General features: G+C 38.8%; 1 protein-coding gene across 3 annotated transcripts in view; it reads left to right on the top strand.

The window, feature by feature from the left end:
• TMEM45A (transmembrane protein 45A) overlaps positions 1 to 15,269 on the top strand; it is a 75,131-nt gene that overhangs the window by 39,037 nt on the left and 20,825 nt on the right. Inside the window, exon 1 of one of the 3 annotated variants that reach the window (XM_058438178.1) lies at positions 12,321 to 12,361. The exons of the other annotated variants lie outside the window; for them this stretch is intronic. The gene's annotated coding sequence lies outside the window, so the exon portion shown is untranslated. Of the gene's footprint in view, positions 1 to 12,320; positions 12,362 to 15,269 lie in introns of those variants that run through there. 3 annotated transcript variants of the gene reach the window in all.

The following is a 15,269-nucleotide window of genomic DNA, read 5'->3' as shown; positions in this document are numbered from 1 at the left end:
GGCAACAGGGAGTTCAGGGGTGGGGAGAACCGGATGCTTGTATAGTTTGTACGCCTGTGAGCTTTGGGAACTCAGAGATCTATTAGCCTCAGTTGGCAAATCATTTCCTTGTTTTTCTCTGTGGGCCTCCATTGATTGCCCTTGTCTTCCACCTTCTGCACACAAGGAAATCCAAACAAAGCCATTTTGGAATCCTATCTAGGAGTGGCTTTCCTTCCCAAGGTGGTCCCTGTGCTTTTGTAGAGAATTTGCTCAGAACCCAAAATACTCTCTAGTGTCCTCCTGAGAATTGGTTGTGTTGAGCAGAAGACAGAAAGGAGAGAGAAGAGCAGGATGACAGGAAGAGGAGTAAAGAAGAGGCAAAGAAGGCGAGGCCATGAGAACAGAGCCACAGGGCATTCTCTGTAGATTGGCCCAGGAGATAGCCAAACGTTCACCCAGGTGTCATTGTCACAGAGCTCTTGACAATAGCAACTCTCTCCTTTAGAAGCTGTGATGCAAATGAATGTGTCAGCCCTGCTGATTCAGGTGTGGTCACTGCATTTTGACTGTACATTGTTTTGTAAACTTGTCAGGCCCACTGGGTGCCTGTGACTGCCCTGAACCAAAGAGAAACAGCTTTCTCTTCTGGGTTGGGAGCCAGTAGAGTAATACTGGGTTTGGGGGTCCTGCCTTTGAAGCAGTTCATCAACACTGAAGAATGTTCTGCATCTTTCCTGGGACCTATAAGGGATTCAGGTTTGCTATAAGGAAAGGTCAACAGAGAGTGAGATTTGTTTGTCATCAGAATGGGTTATTAAAGCACTTGGAGGAATTTACCTTTCTGGATGTCTTTAAATAGAAACTAGATTCTTGTATTATGGGATGGTTTAAGGGCTCTCGGAGGCAGAGAGATGTATATCCCTATCATATCCCATCTTTGCTCAAAAATATTCTATTGCTTCTTATTGTTCATAGGATAAAGTTTAAATTTCTGAAACTGGCATTCAGGGTCTTCTATTATTTGGCTCTAAACTTTTCCTAGGTCTTTCTTTTTTAAAAGATAAGTTAAACACAAAACAAAACAAACAGAAAGCAGCAAACTAGGAATAGAGAACTTTCTCAACTTGATACAGAATATCTACACAAAACCTACAGCCAACATCATACTTTAGTGGTGAGAAACTAGGTGTTTTCCCCTTAAGACTGGGAACAACACAAAGTGTCCCGTGTCATCACTCCTATGCCACATCCTACTGGATGTCTTAGCTAATGCAGTAATATGATAAAAGGGAATAAAAAGTATACAGACTGGGAAGGAAGAAGGAAAACTCTCTTTGTTCACAGATGGCATAATTGTCCATGTAGAAAAGCCCAAAGAATCAACAATAGCAGCAAAACCCTTCCTGGAACTAAGTGATTTTTAGCAAGGTTTTAGGTGACAAGATTAATATATAAAAGTTAACAAAAATAAATAAAATTAAAAAATATAAAAGTTAAATGCTTTCCTATATGCCAACAATGAACAACTGGAATTCAAAATTAAAAATACAACATCATTTACATTAGCACCAAAAAGGAAAAGATTTAGATATAAATTTAACAAAATATATATAAGATCTATATGAGGAAAACCATCAAACTCTTATGCAAAAAATCAAAGATCTAAATAAATGGAGAAATATTCTATTCTGTTTATGAACAGGAAGGCTCAATATTGTTAAGATGTCATTTCTTCCCAACTTGATCTATAGATTCAATGCAACCCCAATCAAAATCGCAGCAAGTTACTTTGTGGATATTAAACCGATTCTAAAGTTTATATGGACAGACAAAGGACCCAGAATAGGCCAACACGATATTGAAAGAGAAGAACAGAATCGTAGTACTGATACTACTTGACTTCAAAACTTATTTTAAAGCTGCAGTGATCAAGAAAGTATGGTGTTGGTGAAAGAACAGACAAATAGGTGAATAGAACAGAATAGATAGCCCAGAAATTTACCCACATAATATAGTCAGCTGATCTTTGACAAAGGGGCAAAGGCAATTCAGTAGTGAAAAAATAGTCTTTTTAACAGATGGAGCTGGAACAACTGTATACCCACTGTCTTAGGGTTCTCCAGAGAAACAGAACCCAATAGGATATGTATATGTATATGTGGGGATCCATTATGGGAATGGACTCACACAATTATGGAGGCCTAAGTCTGAAGGCTTGATAACTGGGAAGCCCGCTGGTATAAGCCTCAGTGTCCAAAGCCCTAAGGACCAGGAGCTCCTATGTCCAAGGGCAGGAGAAGACGGATGCCTCAGCTCAAGAAGAGACAGTGAGTTCACCCTTATTCCACCTTTTTGTTCTATTCACGCCCTCCATGGATTGAATGATGCCCACCCAGGCAATCTTCTTTACTTAGTCCACCAATTCAAATGCCAGTCTCTTCTGGAAACGCCCTCTCAGACACACTCAGAAATAATGTTTTACCTGCTGTCTGTGCATTTCTTAGCCCAGTCAAATTGACACATAAAATTAACCACCAAATCTACATGCAAAAAAATGAATCCAGACATAGACCTTACCTATTTCATAAACATTAGCTCAAAATGGATTATATACCTAAATGTAAAATGCAAAAGTGTAAAACTTCTAGAAGATAACAGAGGAAAATCTAGTTGCTCTTGGGTGTGGAAAAGGATTTTAAAATAATATATCAAGAGGACAATCCATGAAAGAAAAAAACATAAAAGTTAGATTTCATTAAAATTTAAAACTTCTGTTTTTTCATTCTCTTAATGGTGTCTTTCACCATTTTGAGTTAATTTTTATGAAAAAAGAAAGGTCTATGTCTAGATTCATTGTTTGAATATTAACAGTGAAAGACACCATTAAGAGAATGAAAAGACAAACCACAGACTGGGGAAAATATTTGCAAAACATAAATCTGATAAAAGACACTTATCTAAACAATATAAATGGCTCTTGAAACCCAACGACACGAAAACAACTCAATTAAAAAGTGATCTGAACAGACTTCTTATCAAAGAAGGCATACAGATAGCAAATGAGCATATTAAAAGATGCCCATCATCATATGTCATCAGGGAATTGCAAATTAAAACAACAGTGAGATACTACTATACACCTATCAGGAATGCTAAAATCCAAAATACTGATACCACAAAATGTTGACGAGAATGTGGAGAAACAAGAACTCTCATTCATTGCTAGTGGGAATGCAACATGGTACAGCTAGTTTGGAAGACAGTTTGGCAGTCTTACAAAGATAAACATATCACCATACAATTCAGAATTGTGCTTCTAGTATTTACTCAAATGAATTGATAACTAATGTCCATACAAAAACCTGCACATAAATATGAATTGCAGCTTTATTCACAATTGTCAATGATGCACAAAGATGTCCTTCCATATGTCTTTTTGGAGAACAATTTATTTTCTTTTGGATGTATACCCAGTAATGGAATTGCTGGGTCAAATGGTAGTTCTGAGTTCTTTGGGAAATCTCCATATGCTTTCCACAAGAACTGAACTAATTTACATTCCCACCAACACTGTACAAGTGTTCCTTTTTCTACAAAGCCTTGCCAGCATCTGTTGTTTATTTGACTTTTTAATAATAGCCCCTCTGACTGGTGTGAGATGGTATCTCATTATGGTTTTGATTTGGATAACTCTGATGATTAGTGATGTGGAACATTTTTTCATATGTCTGTTGGCCACTTGTATGTCTTCTTTTGAGAAGTGTCTGTTCATGTCTTTTGCTCACTTTTTAATGGGGTTATTTGTTTTTTGCTCATTCGATTGTTCAAGTTCCTTGTAGATTCTGGGTATTAGACCTTTGTTGACTGAATAGTTTGTGAAAATTTGCTCCCATTCTGTAGGTTGCCTGTTTACTCTGTTGATAGTTCATTTTGCTCTGCAGAAGATCTTTAGTTTAATTAGGTCTCACTTGTTGATTTTTGTTTTTGTTGCAATTGTTTTTGGGGACTTAGTCAAAAATCCTTTATGAAGGCCAATGTCTAGAATGGTGCTTCATAGGTTTTCTTCTAGGATTCTTATAGTTTAAGGTCTTGCATTTAAATCTTTAATCCATCTTGAGTTCATTGTTTTCTTTTTCTTTTCTTTTCTTTCTTTCTTTCTTTTTTTTTTTTTTTTTTTGAGACAGGGTCTCACTCCTGTCACCCAGGCTGGAGTTTGATGGCATGATCATGGCTCACTGCAGCCTCACATTCCTGGGATCATATGATCCTCCCACTTCAGCTTCCTGGGCAGCTGGGACTATAGGAATGTGCCACCATGCCCAGCTAACTTTTTATATTTTTAGTAGAGACAGGGTTTCGCCATGTTGCCCAGGCTGGTCTTGAACTCCTGGGCTTGAGCAATCTGCCCACCTAGGCCTCCCAAAGTGGAGTTAATTTTTGTATATAGTGAAAGGTAGGGGTCGAGGTTCATTCTTCTGCGTATGGCTAGCCAACTATCCCAGCACCTTTGTTGAACTGAGAGTCCTTTCTCCTTAGCTTATTTTTGTTGACTTTGTCAAAGATTAGATGACTGTACATGCATGGTTTTATTTCTGTGTTCTCTAGTTTGTTCCATTGGTCTATGTGTCTGTTTTTATACTAGCACATGCTGTTTTGGTTTCTGTAGCCTTATAGTAAAGTTTGAAGTTGGTCAGATAATGTGATGCCTCTGGCTTTGTTCTTTTTGCTTAGGATTGCTTTGGCTATTTGAGCTCTTTTTTGATTCCATATGAATTTCAGAATATTATTTTCTAATTCTGTAAAAAATGACCTTGGTAGCTTGATAGGAATAGCATTGAATCTGTAGATTGCTTTGGGCAGTATGGCCATTTTAATGATATTGATTCTTCCAATCTATGAACATGGAATGTTTTTCCATTTGTTTATGTCATCTATGATTTCATAGACATATGAATACTAGAAGAATAGTAGGAGAAAACCTAGGAAACACCATTCTGGATGTTGGCTTTGGGAAAGGATTTATGACTAAGTCCCCAAAAGAAATTGCAACAAAAACAAAAATCAATAAGTGGAACCTAATTAAACTAAAGATCTTCTGCAGAGCAAAATAAACTATCAACAGAGTAAACAGGCAACCCACAGAATGGGAGCAAATTTTCACAAACTATTCAGTCAACAAACATCTCCAAAAAGACACATGCACTCACATGTTCATCACAGCACCATTCACAATAGCAAAAACATGGAACCAACCGAGGTGCTCACTGGATTGGATAAAGAATTTGTGGTACATTTCCATCATGGAATACTATGCAACCATAGAAGGGAATGAAAATCATGTTCTTTGCAGCAACATGGTTGCAGCTGGAGCCATTATCCTAGGTGAATTAACACAGGTAAAATAAATCAAATACCACATGTTGTCACTTATAAGTGGGAGCTAAACATTGGTAATACATGGGCATACAGATGACAATAATAGGCACTGGGGACTACTAGAGGAGGAAGGGAGGGAGGGGACAAGGGTTGAAAAACTTACTGTTGGGTACTATGCTTAGTATGTGCGTGATGGAATCATTCATACCCCAAACCTCAGCATGATGAAATATACCCAGGTAACAAAGCTCCACATGTATCCACTGAATCATATATCCACTAAAATAAAAATGGAAAAATAAAAACAGTACATAAATTGCATCAAAGTTTACCACTGTTTTGCAATTTGCATTTCTCACTCAACCTAATGCTTTCAAAATTCATTCCTGTTTATAAGCATAGATATACTTCTTTTATTCAAAAATCTTTTACTGTAGTATTATATTCTGTTGTATATATATTACATCATATTATTTATTCATTTCTCTATTGATGGATGTTCAGATTATTTCCAATTTTATGTTACTACAACCAGTTGTAGTAATGAACTTTTTTTGACATATACAAGAGAGCATGTATAGGAATTTTGGGAGAGTACACACTACACATCGAATTGCTGGATTGTGTCATATGTGCATTTTCAACTATCCTAGCTACTGCCAAATTCTTGGCAAAGTGTAATAGCAGTGCCAGTTTGCACTTTCCGTAGTGTATGAGTGTTCTTGTTTCCTCATGCCCTCACCAACACTTGATATAATAGATTTTTTAAATTTTGCAATAAAATAGATGAAAAATACCTGTTTTTAATTTGGTTTTCTTTGCTTTTTAGTGAATCAAGGATCTTTTCATATGATTATTGGACCATTAGGGTTTTGCCTTGTGTTGAATTGTCTATTCTTATTTTTTACCCATGGGGGAGCAGTTTTTCTTTTTCAAATTGATTCCTAATTTAAAAATTACATTCCCTAGTACTCATCCTTTGTCATTTACATTTATTTCAAATATTTTTTCTGTCTGTCATGTATTTTAAAACTTTATTTATGGTACCATTGTGGGAGAGGCATAGGGCCAAGGATGGGTATAAATCCTGGTTCTGTTACTTATCACCAGTACAACCTTGGATACTTTAGTTAATCTCTAACTGCATCTCAGTTTCTTCATCTGTAAAATGGGGGTGATAGTGTTACCTATTTCAGAGGTTTGTTTTGAAGATTAAAGGAGTTAAGATGAAGAGCACTTACATAAATGAAAAGTGGTACACAGAAAGCAGTCAATAACTTTTAGCTAATATTTGGACATATAGAAGTTTTAAGTGGTTTTTTTTTTTTTTACTATTATACAAGGTAGATTTATTTTTTTTGCTTTTGTACATGATAGAAGTTTGATTCCATCTCACATAAAATAAGATATGCAGGGATGGAGTGGTGGATCCACAATCTTCAGGAATAAGCCTCTTTCAGGTGCACTGCTCCTACTCCTAGATGTGAGCCTTATCTGCATAATCTGAGATAATTGCCAAAGCATTAACCATCATAACCATGTTCCAGCCTTCAAGAGAAGGAAGGGCAGAAGTGATATTTCTTCCCTTCTTTTCAATCAGCTTTATTGAAGTGTAATTTACATGCAATAAAGTTCACATCTTTTAAGAGTATAATTTGATGAGTTTGGGCAAATGTGTACGGTTGTCTAATTGTTGTCACTATCAATATATAGAATATTTCCATCATCTTGAAAAGTTCCCTAATGCCCTTTGCAGTCAATTCTATTCCCTTTACCCGGAGGCAACCACTGATCTGCTTTCTATCACTACAGTTTTCTCTATATTAGAATATCATATAAATGGAACTATGCAGTAAGTACCCTTTAGTGTCTGTTTTGTTTCATGTAACATAATGCTTTTGAGATTAATTCAGGTTTTTGCATGTATCAACAATTTGTCCCTTTTTATTGTGGAGATGTATCATAGTTTGTTCATTGATTCACATGTCAATGGGTTATTTCCAGGTTTGGGTTATTATAAATAAAGCTACTATGAGGATCCATGTACAAGTCTTAGTGTGGACATCGTTTTCATTTCCCTTGGGTAAATACCTAGTGGGGATTGCTGGGTCGAATGGTAAGTGTATGTTTAATGTTATAAAAAGTGACAAGCTGCTTTCCCATGGGGCTGTTCTGTTTGTGTTTCTACCTGCAGTGTATAAGAGTTCTAGCTGGTCCACATCCATACCAGCACTTGGAATTGTCAGTCTTTTAAAATTTAGCCATTCTCGTGAGCGTGCATTGGTTTTTATTATTTTAATTAGGATATCCCAAATGACTAATGACCTTGAACATCTTTTCATGTTTGCCATTTGTATACAGAAGTTTTAAGTTTTGATGTGGTCAACTTTCTCAGTCTTTTTCTTCATTATTTTGCTTTTTGTGCCTTGTTAAATTTTTTTTTCTTATCCCAAGGTCATAAGGATGTCTTCAACTATTTTCTTCTAAAAAGTTTTAAAGTTGGAATTTCATAACTAGCTCTTTAATACACTTAGAATTTGTTTTTGAATCTGATGTGAGTAGGGAATCTAGTTTAATTTTTATCCATGAATAGAAACTCAGTTCTAAAAACATTAATAATTTTTCCATGGATTGGTAATTTATATTGTCATTTCTATCACTCACCAGCTTCTCATATGTGTATAGTTTCTAGCTGTACTTTTCATTATCTCGTACCCCAGTGACTACAATGTCTCCTCTACGTTCCTTCCAATGTGAGTTTATTTATGCTCTTCCTTATGTCTAGGGTGACTCCTTTTAGTTCCACCTTTCAAAATCCACTCATTGCTCAAGGTCTAGCTCAGACGACCTTTAAAGTTCTTCCCAAATCCAGTCATATGCCTCTCTCCCTCCCTTGAATTAAAGGAAGGGGCTCAGCACACGTATAGCATTTTATTCCTTTACTATAAATCTTAGCCCATCTTTTTGGAATCACAGTCACTTCTGTGTCTGTCTTCTTTGTCCTGCCAGACTGTAAGCCCTTTCGTGTTTTTGTGGTAACTGCCAGACTGTAAGTCCTTTTGTGTTTTTGTGGTAGGCAGAACAGTGTTCCTACCTGCCTATGTCCTAATTCCTGGAACTTGTGAATATATTACCTTACTTGGCAAAAGGGACTTTGCATATGTGATTAAATTAATGACATACAGTGAAGAGATTATCCTGGATTATTCTGGTAAACTCAGTCTAATCACATGAGTTCTCAAAATTAGAACCTTTACCAGATGAATTCAGAGTCAGAGGAATCCATGGTTAGGAAGTGGTAAGAGATGGAACATTACTGGTTTTGAAAATGGAGGGAGGGGGGCTATAAGCCAAGGAATGGAGGTGGCTTCTAGGAGTTGGAGAAGGGAAAGACATGTATTCTCCCTTACAGCCTCTTCAATGGGACATAGCAGCAGCCTTGGTGGCACCTTGGTTTTAGTGATAGGCATGTAGGGGCAGCTTTGCTGACACCTTGATAGCCCAGTGAGATCTGTGTTGAATATCTGACCCATAGAATGGTAATATAATAAATGTGTGTTGTTTCAATGTACTAATTTTGTAGTAGTTTTTACAGCAGCAATAGAAAACTGATATATTTGCTCACCGTAGAGTCCCCTGTAACTTGAAGCAGATCCTTAGATACAAAGTGATAAATCATTGTTCACTGAGTTGAACTGTGAAGCAACATGTACTTTGGAACCACAGAATGACAACTTTATGTTCTTACTACATCACCAATGATCAGTGTGATGCTTATTACTAGCATCTAGACCTTTGTCAATCCAACAAATGAATGACAAAGCCCAGCTTTCCTTATTGTTAGCAGTCCTGTGCCCTCTGACTTTGACTACAATGGTGGTAAGTAAATACTGTTGGCTCTGTGCAAAGCTTTACCTCCTTAACATGTGCTGGCAGCTCAGTGGTAGAAAGGAACAGAAGGAGATGCCTTTTCCCTGTGGTATTTAACCTACTCAGAGGTACTTGACTGAGACCCTTTGATGGGGCCATTGAAAAGTCTTTTCTAGTCTTTGTTCTTAGGTAAGGGATTTGGAGTCAGACATACAAGGACTTTGAAATCCTGGCTCTGGTCTTCGTTAACTCTGTGACATAGAGTAGGTCACTAAATACCTTAGAGCTTTGGTTTTCTTATATCTATGGTAGAGATAATAATACAGTTGACCCTTGAACAATGCAGGGGTTAGGGGTCTGGCCACCCCTTGCAGTAAAAAATCCAAGTATAGATTTTTACTTCCCCCAAACTTGACTGGAAGCCTTTTATAAACAGCCAATTAACACATTTCATATGTTATGAAATGTAGCTTCATTATATACTGTATTTTTTTCTTTTTTTTTGAGACAGAATCTTGCTCTGTTGCCCAAGCTGGAGTGCAGTGGCATGATCTTGGCTCACTGCAACCTCTGCCTTCCAGGTTCAATCAATTTTCCTGCCTCAGCCTCCTGAGTAACTGGGAATACAGGTGTGTGTCATCACGCTGGGCTAATTTTTGTATTTTTAGTAGAGATGGGGTTTCACCATGTTAGTCAGGCTGGTCTCAAACTCCTGACCTCATGATCTGCCTGCCTCAGCCTCCCAAAGTGCTGGGATTACAGGTGTGAGCCACCACGCCTGGCCTATGTACTGTATTCTTACAATAAAGTAAGCTAGAGAAAAAGAAAATGTTATGAAGACAATCATAAGGAAGATAAAATATATTTACTATTCATTAAGTGGAAGTGGATCATCATAAAGGTCTTCATCCTTGTCATCTTTATGTTGAATAGGCTGAGGAGGAGGAGGAAAAGGAGGGGTTGATCTTTCTTGCTGTCTCGGGGGTGGCAGAGGCAGAAGAAAACCCATGTATAAGTGAACCAACCCAGTTCGAGCCCCTATTGTTCATGGGTCAACTGTATTTCCTTGAGTTGTTTTAATGACAAAATAAACAGATGTATGTATGTAAAGTTATTAGTCTACAATAGGCGTTCAATGAATGCCTTCCTTCCCATCACAGGTGCATCACTACTGACAAACAATCCAGACTTCTATTTACTTTGAAGAGTTGGTTACAGGCAGGTGATGCCATATGACATTTGTTCTTAATTTTTGTTTTTATGTTTTATTTTTAAAGACATAAGTTTTTGGATTGCCTTATCCTTTCTTATATTTTCAAGTTTAGGGTTCATGTCATTTTAGATGTTTGGTTAAGAATAGCTGATGTGCCGTGGATGGTTTTAGTTATTTAAACATTGAGAGGGGTTGGTAGTGGAACAATAGGCAGAGGTACAGAAGAGATCAAAATAAGGTAAAATAAATAAGGTAATAGCACTCTAGAGTGGTTATTTTCTTCTGGCAGAGCTTTATTATCATTCTGGCTTTGGGAGCAGCTGCTGAGACACTCGTCTCTGGTCACATGCTAAGCCTAATATGAATGAGCACGTCCGAGCTTATGACACTGACAAGAGACAAATGGCCTCTGGGGTACAGAGATGGGGAAGTTGGATTTAAATCTCAGTATCTTGATGCTACTCTGTTTGTCTCCACATGCTCATTCAAATAGCATTGCTGTGTCTTGGCACTATCATCTGCAAAAAGAAGAGACACTCGTCCTCTTATTTGGAAGGCTGGGCTTGCTGGGCTGAGAGTGAATGAGAAGCTCTCTTGCAGACCAGAGCTCTCACTTCTTTCTTGATTTCACCTAACTGCTCTCCACTGTTCAGAAGCTTCCTTTCCACTGTCCCCTGGTTACTGTGGGCTCCTCCTCTACCACACTACTTTAGAACGATCTCCTCCATCAGGCATCTTCTTAGACAAAGTCATCTCCCCCTCTTACACATGCCAGTCATCTTAACACCTCCATAGAACTTGTAATTAGTTTGTTCCTTAGGGACATATTTTAGCATTTCTGTTTTTTGTGGTTTCTTCAGTCTATCCTAAGCTTTCTGTTGTGAGCAGGTGCTGTGTCTATTCTGCAGAGGGTGCCTCAAGTGCCTGAAGTGTCCCTGTACAATGCAAGTGATGATTCGAAGAGCATCCCAAATGCTTTGCGCTGCATTGTTGACCTACAGCAGTTTTCTTTCATCATTTTTCTTATTCCTATAACTTCGGTTTTGGCCATGACTTCAACCCTGTGGCAATCTCTTTCTTGAGGCACTGCGTGTTAGAAAATGGGTTATCTTTGGCCAGGCATGGTGGCTCATGCCTGTAATCCCAGCACTTTGGGAGGCCAAGGTGGGCGGATCACCTGAGGTCAGGAGTTCGAGACCAGCCTGGCCAACATGGTAAAACCTCATCTCTACTAAAAATACAAAAATTAGCCAGTATGGTGGCATGCGCCTGTAATCCCAGCTACTCAGGAGGCTGAGGCAGGAGAATCACTTCAACCCGGGAGGTGGAGGTTGCAGTGGGCTGAGATCGCCTCACTGCACTCCAGCCTGGGCAACAGAGTGAGATCCTGTCTCAAAAAAAAAAAAAAAAACAACAACAAAAACCAAAAACAAACAAAAACAGCCAAAAGGAAAATGGATTATCTTCTTATGCCTTACAGAACACGATCTATTATGTCATTGCTGCTCTAACCATTCCCTTTGTCTTCTGTCTGTCTCCATGGCCTGCAAGAGTGGCAATATCCTTCACTGGCCTTGGTTTTCAGAGCAGGTGGAACATGACTGAGGCTAGCGGCCTGGTGGGCGGGATGGCAAGGTGAGTCACATCCAGAACTGCCCTCTGGCACAATGTTTGGACAGGGAGGCAGGAGGTTCCAAAGAGTGTGTTCTCTGGGTTTAAATGCATTGTAACCTAGTCAGAAGGTTTATCTGCTCATGCTAGAAAGATAGGAGCACATTAGTTTAATCTCAAAGGAGGAAGAGTAGGCAGTTTTAGATTTAGGGCCACTCAGCATCTGCTTTTCCCTCTTGAGTCTGGAGCCATTATAAATCCTTAAGAGAAGAGAATTGAGTTGGACTTGACATTGAGGAAAGTGTGAAGGTAAGGATACTTTAAGAAGACTCATTCAAAATAAATGAAATTTGGAGGAGAAAGTGCTGGTACAGAATAATGATGGAGAATGAAATTTTAAAGCTACATATTTTTGTATCCACACATTATGTGGATACAATTTGAGTATTAAGACAAATAGAGCAAAGCTGTTCAGATTTGTTTAGTGTATTGGAATTTACAAATGTATTTTGAAGTATGAGTCACTAATGAAGACTTAGGAATACTTCATTTTGGTGGTGGCACAAGATGAAATTTTAAGTTTTTTCTCATAATGGTATTCATTTTATATTGAATTTAGCTATTTGATTAGAATTCCACCAAGAAAACCATTGCATCTCTTTTTCTGGGTTATTTTGAGTTATTTTCCTTTTCTGTGTATAGACCTGGTCTGTGGTTTGTGTGGCTGTTAACACCTGGGAATTAACACCTAGCACCTGAGTTAGATCTTGGGCTCTGCCCAATATTATCTCTTAAGGGACAGAGTTTTAAAATGTTTCCCTTCTGCGTGGTGAGTGAGTCTGTGTGTACGCCGGGGGGTGGTCAGCAAAAAGTAGGGTAATGGGGATAGCAGGAGGGGTTTCTTGTTTTCAGGCCAGAGGGTAATGCTTGGTATCATTAGAAGTGGAGGGCTTCTCTGGATGGGGGAGGAGGAAGAATTTTTAGGATGAATCACACTGGAAACCAATGACGAAATCTTGCAGTCCGTCTTTTAGGCCTGGGTGAACTGCTTTTTTTTTTTTTTGAGACAGAATCTCGCTCTGTCGCCCAGGCTGGAGTGCAGTGGTGGGATCTCGGCTCACTGCAAGCTCCGCCTCCCGGGTTCACGCCATTCTCCTGCCTCAGCCTCCCGAGTAGCTGGGACTACAGGCGCCCGCCACCACGCCCAGAGACTTTTTTGTATTTTTAGTGGAGACGGGGTTTCACCGTGTCAGCCAGGATGGTCTCTATCTCCTGACCTCGTGATCCGCCTGCGTCGGCCTCCCAAAGTGCTGGGATTACAGGCGTGAGCCACTGCGCTCGGCCGAACTGCTTTTCTTAGGAGGTTGTAAGTGGTAGGATCAGGTAGGAGAGTCCGGAGGAAGGACTTTCATGTTTCCTGCCCTGGCATTTTCCCTGGGGTTTCTGCTGGCTGCTTGCATGTTCTCTTTTGTGGGCGAGGAAAGCCCCGTGCTCTCTTTCAAACGAGAATGTCTGCTTTTAAATCTGATCAAACTGTGTGCTACTTTACTTGGCTTTTACAAGGAATAAGTTGCACCTGAAGGCAACAGTAAAGCAGGGAACAAAAGAGACTTACAGATAATGGTTTCTAGGAGATGAGAGTGAAGTAATGTTTGAGGATATGGACAATGTTTTCTTTCACAATGAAAGTGAAATAAGATGAATGATGTTTTTATTGCCAGGAGTAACTGTATCTGTTGGGTTCCTTAGCCAGACAAATGTAACAACCCTTATACTTTGACTTCATTTTGTTTGGATCTTTAAACAGAAAGATTGGAACCATCAGATTGTTTCAGATTAAAAGGCTGAAGACACAGGAGTTGTATAACTGAAGTAGGAAGGAGTACTCCTTTCTTTCCCCACTTTGATCAGCTCATACTCTTCTTCGCAAACCCTCCACTGTTCCCCATTGCCTCCTTATTACATCCTGATGGATGTGCTGAGATATACTGATCCTCTCAGCTTTGGGGGCAGCAGGAGCCTCTTGGCTTGTCATAAGAGTGGGTCAAGAGGGCTATTTGGCCTAGAGCTGTACCTTCAGGGAAGGCCTGGATTAAAATTTCATCGTATCTATGACATAGGCAGTATGTTTGCTTGTATGTTAAAAGTATTTATTAGGTAATTCTAAATATTTAAAAGCAACCAAAATTTTTGTGACTCTGTTTTGGCATTTTCTTTCTTTTTTAATATACTAGGAGCCTTAAAAAAAAAATGGAGAAGGCCCAGGCACCTAACCTCTGAGGTGCCCCCACAGTCAGTTGCACAGGCTTTCATAATATGATGATGGTCATAGGGGCTATTGAGGAGCACAGACCTTCAATAACTAATCATGCAAAGAAGTCACTAATGTGAGGACTGGGTGCCTTGAAAGGGTATAATAGGGACACTCCCCTATTTGGGCCATCAGGAAGGATTTCTCCAAGCAGGTGAAATTGAAGGGTCCCCTTCCCCTTCCCCTAGAGGGGATCAATGTTAGGCAGCAGAGGTGATAAATCTCAATTACCAATTGTTTTTTAAGGAAAGAGCCGAACTCTAGGATGATGTTCATATTTTGGGTTTGGGCAAAGGGATGAATTGGCAGTGTTGTTAACCAAACTAGGTAACCAGGGATTCTTTTAGGGTAACTAAAATTATTTTCTGGCAGTAGATGGGTTGATAAGATGATTAGTTCAGTTTTGGGGTATGTTGAGTGTGAGTGGCCTTTGAGACATCAGAGTAGAGATGTTTTGCAAATATATGATTTTGTGTTATAAGAAGAGCTTAGTAACTCCTTGTAAATTTAGAACCTCATAGTATGTAAGGCAGTGGGTAGCCAGTGGGGAATAGAAAGAAGAATGGATATATGGACTCTGCTTTCAAGGAGTTTATTCTCTAATTGCAGTCAAGGAGTTCAATAACCACAGATTATCCCAGTAACCCTCTAAGACAACAGCAAGAGAAATGTCTTGGGCACTACACCAATGATTGCCAAATCAATTGTACCAATGTTTCTTGATTTTCTATATCCATCTTAGTATCTAAGTAAAATTGTTCATTTGGTTTTACTTTTGTTTTACTCTGGTAGTTAGAGGTAGGTTGAAGATAGCATGAGCTTATTTAACAGTACTGTGGATTATTTGCTTTGGAGTAATTCATTTTAAATTTATGATGTAGGTACTGTTATTTGTCCCATTTTACA

This window comes from Hylobates moloch, unplaced genomic scaffold, assembly GCF_009828535.3.
Source record: "Hylobates moloch isolate HMO894 unplaced genomic scaffold, HMol_V3 SCAFFOLD_4, whole genome shotgun sequence".
Taxonomy (NCBI): Eukaryota; Metazoa; Chordata; class Mammalia; order Primates; family Hylobatidae; genus Hylobates; species Hylobates moloch.
Note: the sequence above shows the minus strand (reverse complement) of the source record. Positions and strands in the feature narration are given on the sequence as shown.